The sequence below is a fragment of the Salmo salar genome, chromosome ssa28, assembly GCF_905237065.1.
Source record: "Salmo salar chromosome ssa28, Ssal_v3.1, whole genome shotgun sequence".
NCBI lineage: Eukaryota > Metazoa > Chordata > Actinopteri > Salmoniformes > Salmonidae > Salmo > Salmo salar.
In genome coordinates, this window is record NC_059469.1 from 20,929,014 (window position 1) to 20,944,864 (window position 15,851).

General features: G+C 43.3%; 1 protein-coding gene across 2 annotated transcripts in view; it reads left to right on the forward strand.

Moving 5' to 3' along the window:
* Positions 1-15,851, forward strand: part of akt3a (v-akt murine thymoma viral oncogene homolog 3a) — a 144,347-nt gene that overhangs the window by 42,877 nt on the left and 85,619 nt on the right. The window lies entirely within an intron of this gene.

Below are 15,851 nucleotides of genomic sequence, written 5' to 3' on the forward strand. Positions count from 1 at the left end.
TTGTCATGTCAAACAACAATGTATTCAAGGTGCTGCCCACTATATTCCAACTATAGGATTAGCATACTCGTTATATTTCCATGATTCCAACAGTTCATCAATTAACTAAGCCTATATTTCTTTTGCCCATATCATGCTGTGTGGCACAGTGTGGAAATAGTAATAATAGTGCAGGAAATGCAGTAATTGATGAAAAAGTTGAATATGATTTTTGCTTGGACTTTGATTGAACAGTATAAATGGAGAAAGCCCCATTGAAATAACTTATAATAGGGTCATGAACATTTAGATCTTTTATAATTAGAAAACATAAAATACCGTAATTCCGTCAAAAATGTGAAAATATCGTGATATGATATTTTGTTCATTTCGCTCAGCCCTATGTCCACCCAATCAAAGGCTCAGAGAATGAACTTATACTGAAAGCATAAGCTATAGCTAGCTAGCACTGCATTGCATAAAATGTGGTGAGTAGTTGACTCAAAGAGAGAGAAAGAAAATAGTTCAACAGTTTTGAACAAATTAATTTCTTAAATGAAGGAGAAGCGAGAGAGGGAGGGAGAGAGCTAGTTTTATTTCATTGTATTTTTTTTTTTACTTACTTAGCTAGCGAATGCAGCTAGCTATTTTAGCCTACTCAAACACCTGGCTCAAACAAAGAGAGATGCAATGTTAGCTATCTGGTTAAGGCTATCCAAAACTGGAACTCTTCCAAGTCAAGCTTATGTTTTTTTTAAAAGTAGGGCCCGCCGGTGTAACTGCTAAACTGCTTGCTGTACACTGTACTGCATGATTGTAGCAGGTTTACTAACGCGTTAGTTATAGTAGCTGTGTTGACTATGACATAAGCTAATATGGTGACAACGGTGTAGGCTGTCTTTAGCGGTTATGGTATGAAGGTTTGGCTTGCCTGTTCATAGACAACTGTTGTGTTGTGCACCGAAGTCCACAAGCAAATGGAAAAGGTGAGAGGAGGAGAGCGCATAGATGCGAGAAGGAATTATACAATGAGCAAAGTGATCATGCTGTTTGTATGTGGCTGCTATGAAAGTGAACTGTGTGTGCGGGTGATCAGGGGTGTATTCATTCCTCCGATTCTGTTGAAAAACTTTTCTTAAATGGAGGCAATCAGAACGAAAACAGGGATAAACATACCTGAATTTGTCCAATAGAAACTCTTGTTTGCAACTGTTGGACTAATGATCACACCGTAGATCAGCTAGATGCAGGCAAGAGTGTGCAAGGTGGTATTTGTCACCTTGATGTCACTGTCACCTTGATTACTCAAATTTTTCTCTCAACCCGTGCACCTATGTTGTAAACTTTCATTTATATGCTAGGTTGTAGCAACCTCATGATGGGCATATGGAAAATTTGAGTATAATGTAATAGCCTAAACCTATCGATGTTACATTGAACTGGGGGAATGGAATATGAATGACAGTCATCCAATATGCTGTAATAGAAATAAGGCCATGCTCATAAACAATTTTTTGGTCCTCCCTAATCTTAAAAATCACCGGCTGCCACTGAAGTACGTATTCTTTTCAGAAATGGCACAGGCAGATATTTAGTGTGAAATTTACGCAACGGTTATAAATGACGCCCCAGGGGTGGTGATTGTCACTGTAGCGTGAGCTAGAAGAGGCGCGGCGTGTCCCGGATTCACCCTGCTGTATTCCCCAGCCAGTCTGAGTCGACAGCGTCAGTGGCAGAGGGAGGCAGAAGCACAGCGCGGGGACGGTGGAGTGAGGCACGGACTGCACCGTGCACGACTTTCCCTTGCCAGTCCCTCAGAGCCAGACAGACGGCACTTGGTAGCTGAGCAGGGACCTAGCTGGGATTGTTATTGTCATTGAGGTGTGTTTCACAGACAGAAAACAAAACAATCCTCACGTCTGCTGTTGTAGCGCAGGATGGGAGTGCTGCGGCAGAGGCAGTGGCACCTGAATGTGAATGAGACCTCAGAATAGTGGCTACCTGGCACTCACCCTTTCTCACAGAAATCTGTCACTAGGTATACAGTCTGGAAAAACGTTTAACAAGGCAGCATTTTACAGACAAACTGTCGTTCATCAGTGGTTCCCTGTGTGACTTATCCACACCCCTCTTTGTGTTCTAAGCCTTAGTGACCGTACATAAAGGACATGAAACTACTGTACATAGTATCCAAAACCACTTCCAGTACTGTCAACATTGACAGTGGCACATATTGATGGGCCCACCCTCTATTGCCAGTATGTTTTGAACCTTTCACCTCATTGAACACAAGTCATTCGATTGGATTGTCTTTAGTTTGTTGATAGCTTTTGGGCACAGGGAGCTCCTGGCCGGGTTACCACCACCCCTCAGACACTCCAGAAATTCCTAGTCAAAGGGGGTGAAGCGGGAGGAAGCGGGTCCATTAAGCAGCTAGAGAGGGCAACAGGGCCACCACCAAATCCATCCCACAGAACGATGCTCTGGGGAGCCCCACCTCCCTGCACTCTACCACTCTACCAATTTCATATCTTGGACAGAGTGAGAGAGATGTAGAGGAAATGAAATGCACTCAAGCCATCTCATCTGTAGGAGGGGGAGAGAGAGAGGGGGGGAGAGCAAGAGAGAGGGAGATAGGAAAGCGTGTGAGAGAGGGATAGAGAGGAGAAAAGTCTAGAGAGAGACGGAGGAAGGGCACTCATTCTGAAAGCTATCAGGAAACTGTTTTCCCCCTTGCTGCCGGAGATGAGACGGAAGCTTTCAAAAAACATTTTACTATATCTGTTTGAGTGGAGGATGTTTTTTTCCCAGCTCCTTTGTCTGGCATTTAGACAGCATGTTTGTATTTTTTATTTTTTTTGTTTACTCGCTAGACAAAGCCATTGTAAGGTTTGCCACACTGCTTTTACGTTTCTGTAACAGAACTGATTTTCAGGCTAGGGTTTGTCTTCTAAAAAGGCTTTCCCTTGATTGTGCCTGTCTCCTAGTGTATACTGTGCCTAACTCTATTCGTCTTCAACTCACATGTCTTCTTCCATCACACGTTTATTGAAGTCCATTCATTTGTTTAGGGGGGACTGGCCTATGCTAATTTTACAATGTAAAGTAGTAGGCCTAGCGTTTGCCAATCACATTGAGCTTTTCTTCGATTCAACACTGACACCAACCATTCCCCAGTACAGTAACAGTAAACCAATACCAACCACTCTCTTGCCGTTTGAGTTACTAGTCCCAGCATATTAACCCTGCAGCGCTTACAGTACAGTGTAGCGTTGTCACTGACTGTCCCTGACCAGGCAACATGTTTCCATCCCAGCAGGTAGTGGGCCCTCACACAGCGTCAGGTAGCCCCCCGAGAGTGTTAAACTCACTCCACCGTAGGGCTGTGATGGTCTTGGAATTTGAGGTTACGGTAATTGGCCAGGCCAATGTACATGGTCACTGACAACTGTTCAGGGGGAGGTCACAATGATGTTTGTTCACTTGTTTACATGGATATGCTTCTTAATAAAAACATACTTGAAACAAGCCATTGTACTTCATTATTATCATGGCATTTCATTATGATTATTCAGGTTATTACTTATAAATATAAAATCAACAAATGAAGAAATACCAGGTTGGAGAGCATTTGTTCCATTTTCGTATTGACACAACATTAACGGGGTCAAAATAAAGATATATGCCTAGCTTGTCCTTGAATGTTTTTTCTGCATAAAAAAACAAGTCAATACAGATCCTATTTCGACACACAAAACCATTCAAATGAAGTCCGATGGGTTTCCCCAAAATATTTGCATAACGTCACAATGTTCTTCAAAGAGAGAACGGCATAACGAGGGAATGTAGCCTGAGCTACTGAAAACAGCCCTTTTACAAGATGACATCATGACCTTAACATGTGATTCTTATCTAGATATGGAGTCCAGACGGGCTAATTTAGGAAACGTTCTGAATGCACACGCCCGGAAAACCACCCGTCAATCAAAGCCACCAGTGTATGTCAGACACGAGCAAATATTTCTCCTTTCCTTAAAACATATTGAAAAATCTTGGCCTACCTTAGGCTTTCCTGAAAGTAGGCTATACAATAATGAATTGACAAGGAAAGTATGAAGGGGACAGCTATGCTATAGTATGAAGATGAAATTATAAAAATACACACAACCATGTCCATAGCCTATTTATCAGTGACGCTGATTATTGATGGGGATGATTTTTCAAATACTGTGAGGAACTATTATAATTTGAATGGATGTAAAAAAAAATAAAAATAATTAAGGACTTTGTTGACTTACTGTGTGAGGTGAACAAAAAATGACTGAGAAGCCCAGCTGGGCACTTTCCTACATTTGACATTTGCAAAGCAGGCCAGGAGAATCTATGCAGACTGGTTTCTTTGTCAACATTTATCAGGACAGAGAAACCAGACACATGCTCACATGGAGCGTGTAGGTCTAGATGATGGTATGAAATAAACCAAAACTTGATTCTCACAAGTGTAAGAGGTTGGTTTACTAAGAGAATGAGAATGGTAAAGTACTGTAATTAATACATGCAATTAACCAAATATAATGTAACCAAATGAAAGGGATTAACTGTAAATTGCCTGTTTTACAAATGGTAGGCTAACACATGGGCATTCATAAAAGGTCATTGCGGGCCGACACTGTATTAGGGCTGGGCGGTATACCGTATTTTACGATGTACAGGTATTGATGCACAGACCGGTTTGGGTTTTTACTTTACCTTCTATAATGGTATTTTAATGTTTTTAGTTTGTTAACTTCTCTAGGGCCAGTGGGACGATTTCGTCCCACCTACGTAACAGCCAGTGGAATCCCGTGGCGTGTTATTCAAATACCTCAGAAATGCTATTACTTCAATTTCTCAAACATATGACTAATTTACACCATTTTAAAGACAAGACTCTCGTTAATCTAACCACACTGTCCGATTTCAAAAAGGCTTTACAACGAAAGCAAAACATTAGATTATGTCAGCAGAGTACCCAGCCAGAAATAATCAGACACCCATTTTTCAAGCTAGCATATAATGTCACATAAACCCAAACCACAGCTAAATGCGGCACTAACCTTTGATGATCTTCATCAGATGACAATCTTAGGACATTATGTTATACAATACATGCATGTTTTGTTCAATCAAGTTCATATTTATATCAAAAACCAGCTTTTTACATTAGCATGTGACGTTCAGAACTAGCATACCCCCCGCAAACTTCCGGTGAATTTACTAAATTACTCACGATAAACGTTCACAAAAAACATAACAATTATTTTAAGAATTATAGATACAGAACTCCTCTATGCACTCGCTATGTCCGATTTTAAAATAGCTTTTCGGTGAAAGCACATTTTGCAATATTCTAAGTAGATAGCCCGGCATCACAGGGCTAGCTATTTACACACCCACCAAGTTTAGCCCTCACCAAAGTCAGATTTACTATAAGAAAAATGTTATTACCTTTGCTGTTCTTCGTCAGAATGCACTCCTAGGACTTCTACTTCAATAACAAATGTTGGTTTGGTCCCAAATAATCCATAGTTATATCCAAATAGCGGCGTTTTGTTCGTGCATTCAAGACACTATCCGAAAGGGTAAATAAGGTTTACGCGCACGACGTGTTTTGTGACCAAAAAAAATCTAAATATTCCATTACCGTACTTCGAAGCATGTCAACCGCTGTTTAAAATCAATTTTTATGCCATTTTTCTCATAAAAAAGCGATAATATTCCGACCGGGAATCTGTGTTTTAGTACAAAGAGAGAGAACTAAAAACATGGTGTCGCCCCGTGCACGCGCCTCAGCTCATTGTCCTCTGATAGACCACTTAACTTCTTGGGGCTATGTGGGACGCTAGCGTGCCACCCGTGGTGCACCCTATCAACAGCAGGTGCATTTCAAGAGCGGCAAATTTGAAACCAAATAAATGTCAAAATTCAAATTTTTCAAACATACAACTATCTTATACCCTTTGAAAGATAAACATCTCCTTAATCTAACCACGTTGTCCGATTTCAAAAAGGTTTTACGGCGAAAGCATAAAGTTAGATTATGTTAGGAGAGTACATTGACAATAGCTGTGTGTAATGTTTTGTCAATTCAAAGACAGGCGTCACCAAAACCATAAAACCAGCTAAAATGATGCACTAACCTTTTACAATCTCCATCAGATGACACTCCTAGGACATTATGTTAGACAATGCATGCATTTTTAGTTCTATCAAGTTCATATTTATATCCAAAAACAGCGGTTTACTATGGCATTGATGTTCAGGAAATCGTTTCCCTCCAATAACCGGCAGTCAAGTCAGCACCACAAATTAAATAATTAAAATTAGAAAACATTGGTAAAATATTATATTGTCATTTAAAGAATTATAGATTTACATCTCTTGAACGCAATCAACTTGCCAGATTTAAAAATAACCTTACTGGGAAATCACACTTTGCAATAATCTGAGCACTGCGCCCAGAAAAATACGCTTTGCTATACAGACAAACGGCCATGTTGGAGAGATCTAAAATCGAAAATACTATGTAAATAATCCATTACCTTTGATTCTCTTCATCAGATGTCACTTCCAGGAATCCCAGGTCCATAACGAATGTAGTTTTGTTCAAAAAAGCTCATCATTTATGTCCAAAAATCTCCGTCTTGTTAGCACATGATCTAAGCCAGCCGGACTTCTCGTCATGAACGAGGGGAAAAAATATATTTACGTTCGTTCAAACATGTCAAACATTGTATAGCATAAATCATTAGTGCCTTTTTTAACCAGAACATGAATAATATTCAAGGTGGACGAATGCATTCTCTTTTATAACGTATTGGAACGAGGGTACCCAACATGAACTCGCGCGCCAGAGTCTAATCGGCCATCACCGTTCCATGGCTCTTGTTCGGTCAGATCTCACAGTAAAAGACTCAAAACACTTTGTAAAGGCTGGTGACATCTAGTGGAAGCAATAGGAAGTGCCAAAACATTAATCAACCCCTGTGTGTTTCAATGGCATAGGCTTAAAGGTCATTCAACACATCAGGTATCCACTTCCTGTCAGAAAATGTCTCAGGGTTTTGCCTGCCAAATGAGTTCTGTTATACTCACAGACACCATTCAAACAGTTTTAGAAACTTTAGGGTGTTTTCTATCCATATATAATAAGTATATGCATATTCTAGTTACTGGGTAGGATTAGTAACCAGATTAAATCGGGTACGTTTTTTTATCCAGCCGTGAAAATACTGCCCCCTAGCCCCAACAGGTTAACCAAAGGCGCTAAAGTTTTTCAGCCAGCGGCTGGAATTACATCATTCAGCTTTTTCCCGGGTTCTGAGAGCCTATGGGAGCCGTAGGAAGTGTCACGTTACAGCAAAGATCCTACATTTTAAATAAACAGAGCCAAGAAGCCCAAGGAATGGTCAGAGAGGGTACTTCCTGTACAGAATCTTCTCAGGTTTTTGCCTGCCATATGAGTTCTGTTATACTCACAGACACCATTCAAACAGTTATAGAATCTTTAGGGTGTTTTCTATCCAAAGCCAATAATTATATGCATATTCTAGTTTCTGGGCAGTAGTAATAACCAGATTAAATCGGGTACGTTTTTTATCCGGCCGTGTAAATACTGCCCCCTAGCCCTAACAGGTTAAATGTGATAGGCCGTGTGTAACGTTAATTTGTATAGTTTACTCCGCTACTTGAGTCATCTCTCTCCACTCTCCATGCCGCTTTCCACCCAGACCTAGTCCCGCCCTCTGTCACTCAAGGAGGGCATTTGTTGTTGCTTGACCACCAGACACTTTCGTTCAGTCTGCATGCTTAATGCAGCACATGCAACAATGTTGATGACAACGATGCTGTTTTCGCTTTGCTTCTTATTATAAATCCACTAGCGTTCTATAATTACACTATCCGTTAGTTTTCTTAGCAAGTTGGGCCTAAATCATGTTAGCTGCTAATCACTAGTTAGCTAGCTAGCTAGCTAGCTACAGTTGAAGTCGGAAGTTTACATACACTTAGGTTGGAGTCATTAAAACTCGTTTCTCAACCACTCCACAAATTTCTTGTTAACAAACTAGAGTTTTGGCAAGTCGGTTAGGACATCTACTTTGTGCATGACACAAGTCATTTTTCCATCAATTGTTTACAGACAGATTATTTCACTTATAATTCACTGTATCACAATTCCAGTGAGTCAGAAGTTTACATAGAGTAAGTTGACTGTGCCTTTAAACAGCTTGGAAAATTCCAGAAAATGATGTCATGGCTTTAGAAGCTTCTGATAGGCTAATTGCCATCATTTGAGTCAATTGGAGGTGTACCTGTGGATGTATTTCAATGCCTACCTTCAAACTCAGTGCCTCTTTGCTTGACATGATGGGAAGATCTGTCTCCTAGAGATGAATGTACTTTGGTGCGAAAAGTGCTAATTTAATCCCAGAACAACAGCAAAGGCCCTTGTGAAGATGCTGGAGGAAACAGGTACAAAAGTATCTATATCCACAGTAAAATGAGTCCTATATCGACATAACCTGAAAGGCCGCTCAGCAAGGAAGAAGCCACTACTCCAAAACCGCCATAAAAAAGCCAGACTACGGTTTGCAACTGCACATGGGGACAAAGATCGTACTTTTTGGAGAAATGTCCTCTGGTCTGATGAAACGAAAATAGAACTGTTTGGTCATAATGACCATCGTTATGTTTGGAGGAAAAAGGGGGTTGCAAGCCGAAGAACACCATCCCAACCGTGAAGCACGGGGGTGGTAGCATAATGTTGTAGGGGTGCTTTGCTGCAGGAGGGACTGGTGCACTTCCCAAAATAGATGGCTTCATGAGGAAGGAAAATTCTGTGGATATATTGAAGCAACATCTCAAGACATCAGTCAGGAAGTTAAAGCTTGGTCGCAAGTGGGTCTTCCAAATGGACAATGACCCCAAGCATACTTCCAAAGTTGTGGCAAAATGGCTTAAGGACAACAAAGTCAAGGTATTGGAGTGGCCATCACATAGCCATGACCTCAATCCTATAGAACATTTGTGGGCAGAACTGAAAAAGCGTATGCGAGCAAGGAGGCCTACAAACCTGACTTAGTTACACCAGCTCTGTCAGGAGGAATAGGCCAGAATTCACCCAACTTATTGTGGGTAGCTTGTGGAATGCTACCCGAAACGTTTGACCCAAGTTAAGCAATGTAAAGGCAATGCTACCAAATACTAATTGAGTGTATGTAAACTTCTGACCCACTGGGAATGTGATGAAAGAAATAAAAGCTGAAATAAATAATTCTCTCTACTATTATTCTGACTTTTCATATTCTTACAATAAAGTGGTGATCCTAACTGGCCTAAGACAGGTAATCTTTACTAGGATTAAATGTCAGGAATTATGAAAAGCTGAGTTTAAATGTATTTGGCAAAGGTGTATGTCAACTTCCGACTTCAACTGTAGCTAATAAATGTACTGAGTTGGAGCAAATGGAATGAGCTATACAGCCTGATAATACCAGTGATGGTGTAGACCTAAATCAGCAAGTTGTTTGTTTATCCTCTAAATCAAAGAAGAATACATGAAGCATGAATATGTTAGTGTAGTAGTAGTATAAGATTCAATGTAACCAAATATTATAGGGTCCCCTGGGAAACACTTATCAACAATTTGGTTCCTACTCTGTCACAATTACTCCTCCCTGGGATTTTCATTCATTGTCATTTCAAACAACAAAACAGAATCCGTATCAAATTATACAAAGTCAGGTTGGATAGGATTGGCACATTGTCCCGTTGACACAACGTTAGCGCATTATAGGCTTTTTATTTACTTATTTACTAGCAAGCAATGAAAAGGTGCATTATCTGAAAGAAAGTCCTCACACCATATCCTATAGTGCTGCTTGAGCATCGAAGGACAGTTGGAAATAGGAGGAGATGTAGACATTTTTATAGACCGACTAAGTTAGAAAAATAATAGCTTATAATCATTAAACACTCTCGCTATTAGGTAAAGTTTATCTACATGAAAATAAAGTTAATACAAATTAAACAAAATCCTAAAATGAATGTATGCCTATTTAAATGGTTTTGACGGTTTATTTTATTTTCATGGCAGTCTTCATCCATAACCGTCAGTTACACGGTTATTCAATTACAGCCCTACTCCACAGTCACTCCCTGTCACACAGCCCTCTCTGCTCAAGGTTAATCACCAGATGTGGTCTCTCTCTCTCTCTCTCTCTCTCTCTCCCCCTCGCCTCAATTTGTATGTTTTTATATTTCCTCCTATAGCGTGACATTGTCATGTACAGAGACTGTGAAGTGTCCGAGGGCAAGAGGGCAGGCAGGCAATATATTTTTAGTCCTAGCAGCCCACCAACAGGGCCCAGGCTGCTGTAACTAGTTGTAGCTCTAGCTGGGTATATGTGCATTGGGCTGCAAGGCTGACAGAACTAATAATGTCTCTGTAAGCAGCCCTCTCATCATCATACCTCTCCTCAGACACAGATGGGCCTTCTGCCCACAGAGTCTCCCAGCACCACTCGTTCCCTCACCCATAATGCAGCACTCCCAGCCCTGGCTTGTCCCTTTTATTACATTTGGTCTATTGGCCAGGCTTGACTCTTCTGTAATGGCCAAAGCCATTCGACTCATTCATTTATGGTGCTTTGGCAGGGCCTGACCTGCACTCAAACAAGGATCAATTCATGGATTCTCATCGCCCACATAAACAGAATTGTGCCAGTTAGTGAACCTGACATTCTAATCTCAAGTTGTCGTTGTCTATAATGTCATACATATGTTTGAATATACATTGGCCTGGCCCTGCTTAGAACCAGAAATGTGTACTGTAGCACCCTAAAGTATCTAAGGGAGTGTGTGGTGTACAACAAGGTTTCTGTTCTCTCCTGACATTGTCCCGAGAACGGATCTATATTCTCTGGTTTCTGTGCTGTGCTTGTCAGGGAGACAGTTTCATGATAGGGACAGCAACCCTAGTCACAGCCTCTATAGGCCAGAGGTCATGTTGGGTCATAGGCTGAGGACAGGAAGGAACAGATGGAGCAGGGAAGGAGAGAGGACAGGGAGAGATGGAGCAGTGAAGGAGAGAGGACAGGAAGGGGTAGATGGAGGAGCGAGGGGGAGAGGACGGGGAGGGAGAGATGGAGCAGTGAAGGAGAGAGGACGGGGAGGGAGAGATGGAGGAGCGAGGGGGAGAGGACGGGGAGGGAGAGATGGAGCAGTGAAGGAGAGAGGACGGGGAGGGAGAGATGGAGGAGCGAGGGGGAGAGGACAGGAAGGGGTAGATGGAGGAGCGAGAGGAGGGGGGAGGGAGAGATGGAGCAGTGAAGGAGAGAGGACAGGGAGAGATGGAGCAGTGAAGGAGAGAGGACAGGAAGGGGTAGATGGAGGAGCGAGGGGGAGAGGACGGGGAGGGAGAGATGGAGCAGGGAAGGAGAGAGGACGGGGAGGGAGAGATGGAGGAGCGAGAGGAGGGGGGGAGGGAGAGATGGAGCAGTGAAGGAGAGAGGACAGGAAGGGGTAGATGGAGGAGCGAGGGGGAGAGGACGAGGAGGGAGAGATGGAGCAGTGAAGGAGAGAGGACAGGAAGGGGTAGATGGAGGAGCGAGGGGGAGAGGACGAGGAGGGAGAGATGGAGCAGTGAAGGAGAGAGGACAGGAAGGGGTAGATGGAGGAGCGAGGGGGAGAGGACGAGGAGGGAGAGATGGAGCAGTGAAGGAGAGAGGACAGGGAGAGATGGAGCCGGGAGGGAGAGAGGACAGGAAGGGGTAGATGGAGGAGCGAGGGGGAGAGGACGAGGAGGGAGAGATGGAGCAGGGAAGGAGAGAGGACAGGGAGAGATGGAGCCGGGAGGGAGAGAGGACAGGAAGGGGTAGATGGAGGAGTGAGGGGGAGAGGACGGGGAGGGAGAGATGGAGCAGGGAAGGAGTAGACAGGGAGGTAGTGATGGAGTAGGGAGGGAGAGAGGACAGGGAGGGAGAGAGGACAGGGAGGGAGAGAGGACAGGGTGGGAGGGATGGAGTAGGGAGGGAGAGAGAGAGGACAGGTAGGGAGGGATGAATGGAGAGGACAGGGAGGGAGGGATGGAGGAGGGGGGAGAGACGACAGGGAGGGAGGGATGGAGGAGGGGGGAGAGACGACATGGAGGGAGGGATGGAGGAGGGGGGAGAGACGACATGGAGGGAGGGATGGAGGAGGGGGAGAGACGACATGGAGGGAGGGATGGAGGAGGGGGAGAGGCGACATGGAGGGAGGGATGGAGGAGGGGGAGAGACGACATGGAGGGAGGGATGGAGGAGGGGGGAGAGACGACATGGGATGGAAGAGGGGGAGAGACGACATAATTGTAGGATATACTCTAAAACATTCTTACTGTCTCTCATACTGTAGCAAAGAGTTATTTTCCTCTGTGTTTTCACGCACCTAAGCAGATCCTCCCTTCTGGGTTTTAGGAGGGAGAAGTGGCCTCTCAGTCACTCGCCTCAGGTGAGAGGAGCTAACTCTTTGCTATGAGTAGCTCACTGTCTGCAGGCTCCTATTTTTAGCTGGGATTATTACTACTTACTCCATGACTCTTTCCCAGGCAGCCGCTCGCCCAGTGCTGAGATTGAAGTGTGTAGCATCTCGTTCTAACCGGCTCTGCCTCCGTGTGTACACCCTTAATCAGGAAGTCTCTAGGAGGAAGACGGCATTATGGATTAACACAAGGGGAATGCTGCGACATAAGCTGTCCTCCCCTCGTCGGCTAGCACAGCATTTCCACTACCTCTTGTTTCCACTGCCTCATCAGAGCAGCGCGTCGACTGCTCAAAGATTATCTTGATGACAGCCAAGGCCGCCCACTCATTCAACAGACACAACAAAAGCTATAGAAAGCTAGCCCACGACTAATCTTGGAAACCCACTATGACAATCTTGTGTATTTGCGTTGGATCCTCAATTAAATTCTGGGGGCAGATGTTAAGATAAATATACTAATGCGACTTGTAAAGTATCAACCCCCCTAAATGGAAACTCTCTGTAAATTTCTGGCAATTCTATGGCCAAATTATTTTTTATATTTTGTATTTATTTTACCTTTTATTTAACTAGGCAAGTCAGTTAAGAACGAATTCTTATTTTCAATGACGGCCTAGGAACAGTGGGTTAACTGCCTTGTTCAGGCCCCCTCTCCTTCCAAAATCCGAAAGTTGCAGGCACCTGCGGAATCATGATTTGTCAAAATGATGAGTGATGAAAAAGCACCATACCTAAAGAAAAATCCTTGTTAGTTGTCACATCACACAGTCTGTTGACAGACGCTACTACCATTGATATGTTATGTGTGTCTGTCCACGAGAGCCATAACAGATGCCATAACCACTGACGACTTGGTTTCCTCAATCAGTTGTTCTTTTATTCTCTAGCTAGCTAGCGAACTTGCCCCTCTAATCCTCCTGCTTTACTAAACCTTAGATTATTCAGTCAGGGTGGGGAACGTCGCCCTCCTCTCTGACCCTGCGGGCCCACCACCCCACATGGTGTCCCCAGCTGCAGTACAGGGGGACTGGCTGTTTGTCTGGGGCCCCAGCATCCAGCACTGGTTTTGGCAGCGAGTGCGGCAGCAGCAAGGCTGTGGCAGGCTGCAGGGAGGTGAGGGAGGGCAGGCGGGGGTTAGTGGTGCTCTGGGCAGTTGTTTGTTCACCCGCCCACAATTGCTAGTAACCTATCCGCAACCGCCCGACTATATGTGATAAAGATCTGAGGCCCGCACCCGACCTTAACCCTCTAATATAGAAAAAATGCTCTAGGCTACAGTCAGATTTTTTGACAGAGGGTGGAGGAATTTTCTTTTGCTTGATTTAGATATATTTATGCTTATAATTTCCAACATTTTGGTAGACTATTTGTTACCCTACAATTAGATACATGCAGCTTCACTTCTGTCACATGTTGCCCTAGAAGACTAAATAAACCCTTGCTCACCAGAATAAAGTCATACAGTTTTTTACAATCACTTTGGCACTAATTTCAGAACCTTGTGGTCATTTTTCAAAACTAGACACAAAACTCAAAACGGTCATCACTCGTAACACAGGCTGTCCAATGTTCAAAACATTGCATTGTGCATTCATATCTTTAAAGAAACCTTGCACTTGCAGAATCATTGGTTCAAATAACTCATTTATCATGAAATACCATAGAAACATGAATTTAGATCACCCACACACAAGCTACCGATAGTTTCACTGTGTAGTTGTTCATACATTCATTAAATATTGTAGTACAACATATGTGATAAATGTTTCATTATGGTACTACACGTTAATACATCACTGTAAAAGGACTAGCAGAGAGAATACTACAGACACAGTGGAATCATTGGACAAAACCTGAAATGTATTGATGAAATACAATAAAATCACAACATAGGTTTCTTTGAATCAAAGCAAAAATAATTAGCTACAAAAAAATCTACAGTAAAACGTCAACTGCAGTGCTCCTCACCTGGCTTACTGTAAAAAGGTCAACTGCAGTGTTCCTCACCTGGCTTACTGTAAAAAGGTCAACTGCAGTGTTCCTCACCTGGCTTACTGTAAAAAGGTCAACTGCAGTGTTCCTCACCTGGCTTACTGTAAAAAGGTCAACTGCAGTGCTCCTCACCTGGCTTACTGTAAAAAGGTCAACTGCAGTGTTCCTCACCTGGCTTACTGTAAAAAGGTCAACTGCAGTGTTCCTCACCTGGCTTACTGTAAAAAGGTCAACTGCAGTGTTCCTCACCTGGCTTACTGTAAAAAGGTCAACTGCAGTGCTCCTCACCTGGCTTACTGTAAAAAGGTCAACTGCAGTGTTCCTCACCTGGCTTACTGTAAAAAGGTCAACTGCAGTGTTCCTCACCTGGCTTACTGTAAAAAGGTCAACTGCAGTGCTCCTCACCTGGCTTACTGTAAAAAGGTCAACTGCAGTGTTCCTCACCTGGCTTACTGTAAAAAGGTCAACTGCAGTGTTCCTCACCTGGCTTACTGTAAAAAGGTCAACTGCAGTGCTCCTCACCTGGCTTACTGTAAAAAGCTAAACAAAGGATTGATTACTGTACTTCTATATTTCCATCAACCCTGTCTTGTGGATTTGGCCACAGGTTCTCATCCACATCACAATGGATGTTTTCATTAGCCAAACATTTTGGGTAGAATCTTCGGGCATGGCGTCATCCATGGCCCTGATGTCATTGCATGCATCATCCATGGCCTGGAGAAGGGCGGCTTGTTTGTGAGGGCGCCTATCATATACCTTCCACCTCCGTGTGGAGAAAAATTCCTCAGTTGGCTTAAGGAAAGGAGAGTATGGGGGTAAGTACAGGGTGGTAAATTGTGGATGGGCCTGAAACCATGCTTGCACCATTTGAGCATGGTGGAACCTGACATTATCCCACACAATGACATGGGTCACACCATCAGCTCTACAGACCTGATTTAGTTCATCAAGGAAGGTTACAAGGAGAGCTGCATTATATGATCCAATACGAGGTCTGCGTCCCACCACACCATCTTCTGATATAGCTGCACACATGGTGATGTTGGGCCCCATGTTGTCCAGGTACTTGGATGGTTGCCCGCTGGCCAATAACATTCCGACCTCACCTCCTTGCCTTGGCCAAGTTGAAGCCTGCCTCACCCAAAAAGAGGAATTTGTGCTGGTTTTCATCAGCATCCAGCTCCATCACCCTCTAAAAATACATTTTGGAAAGAGAATTGCTGATTACAATGATGTAGAATTTTGGGGGAATTTTTCACAACAGGCATCTTGAAACTGAACGTACCAGAACATACTCAGTCCTCTGTTGCTTCACT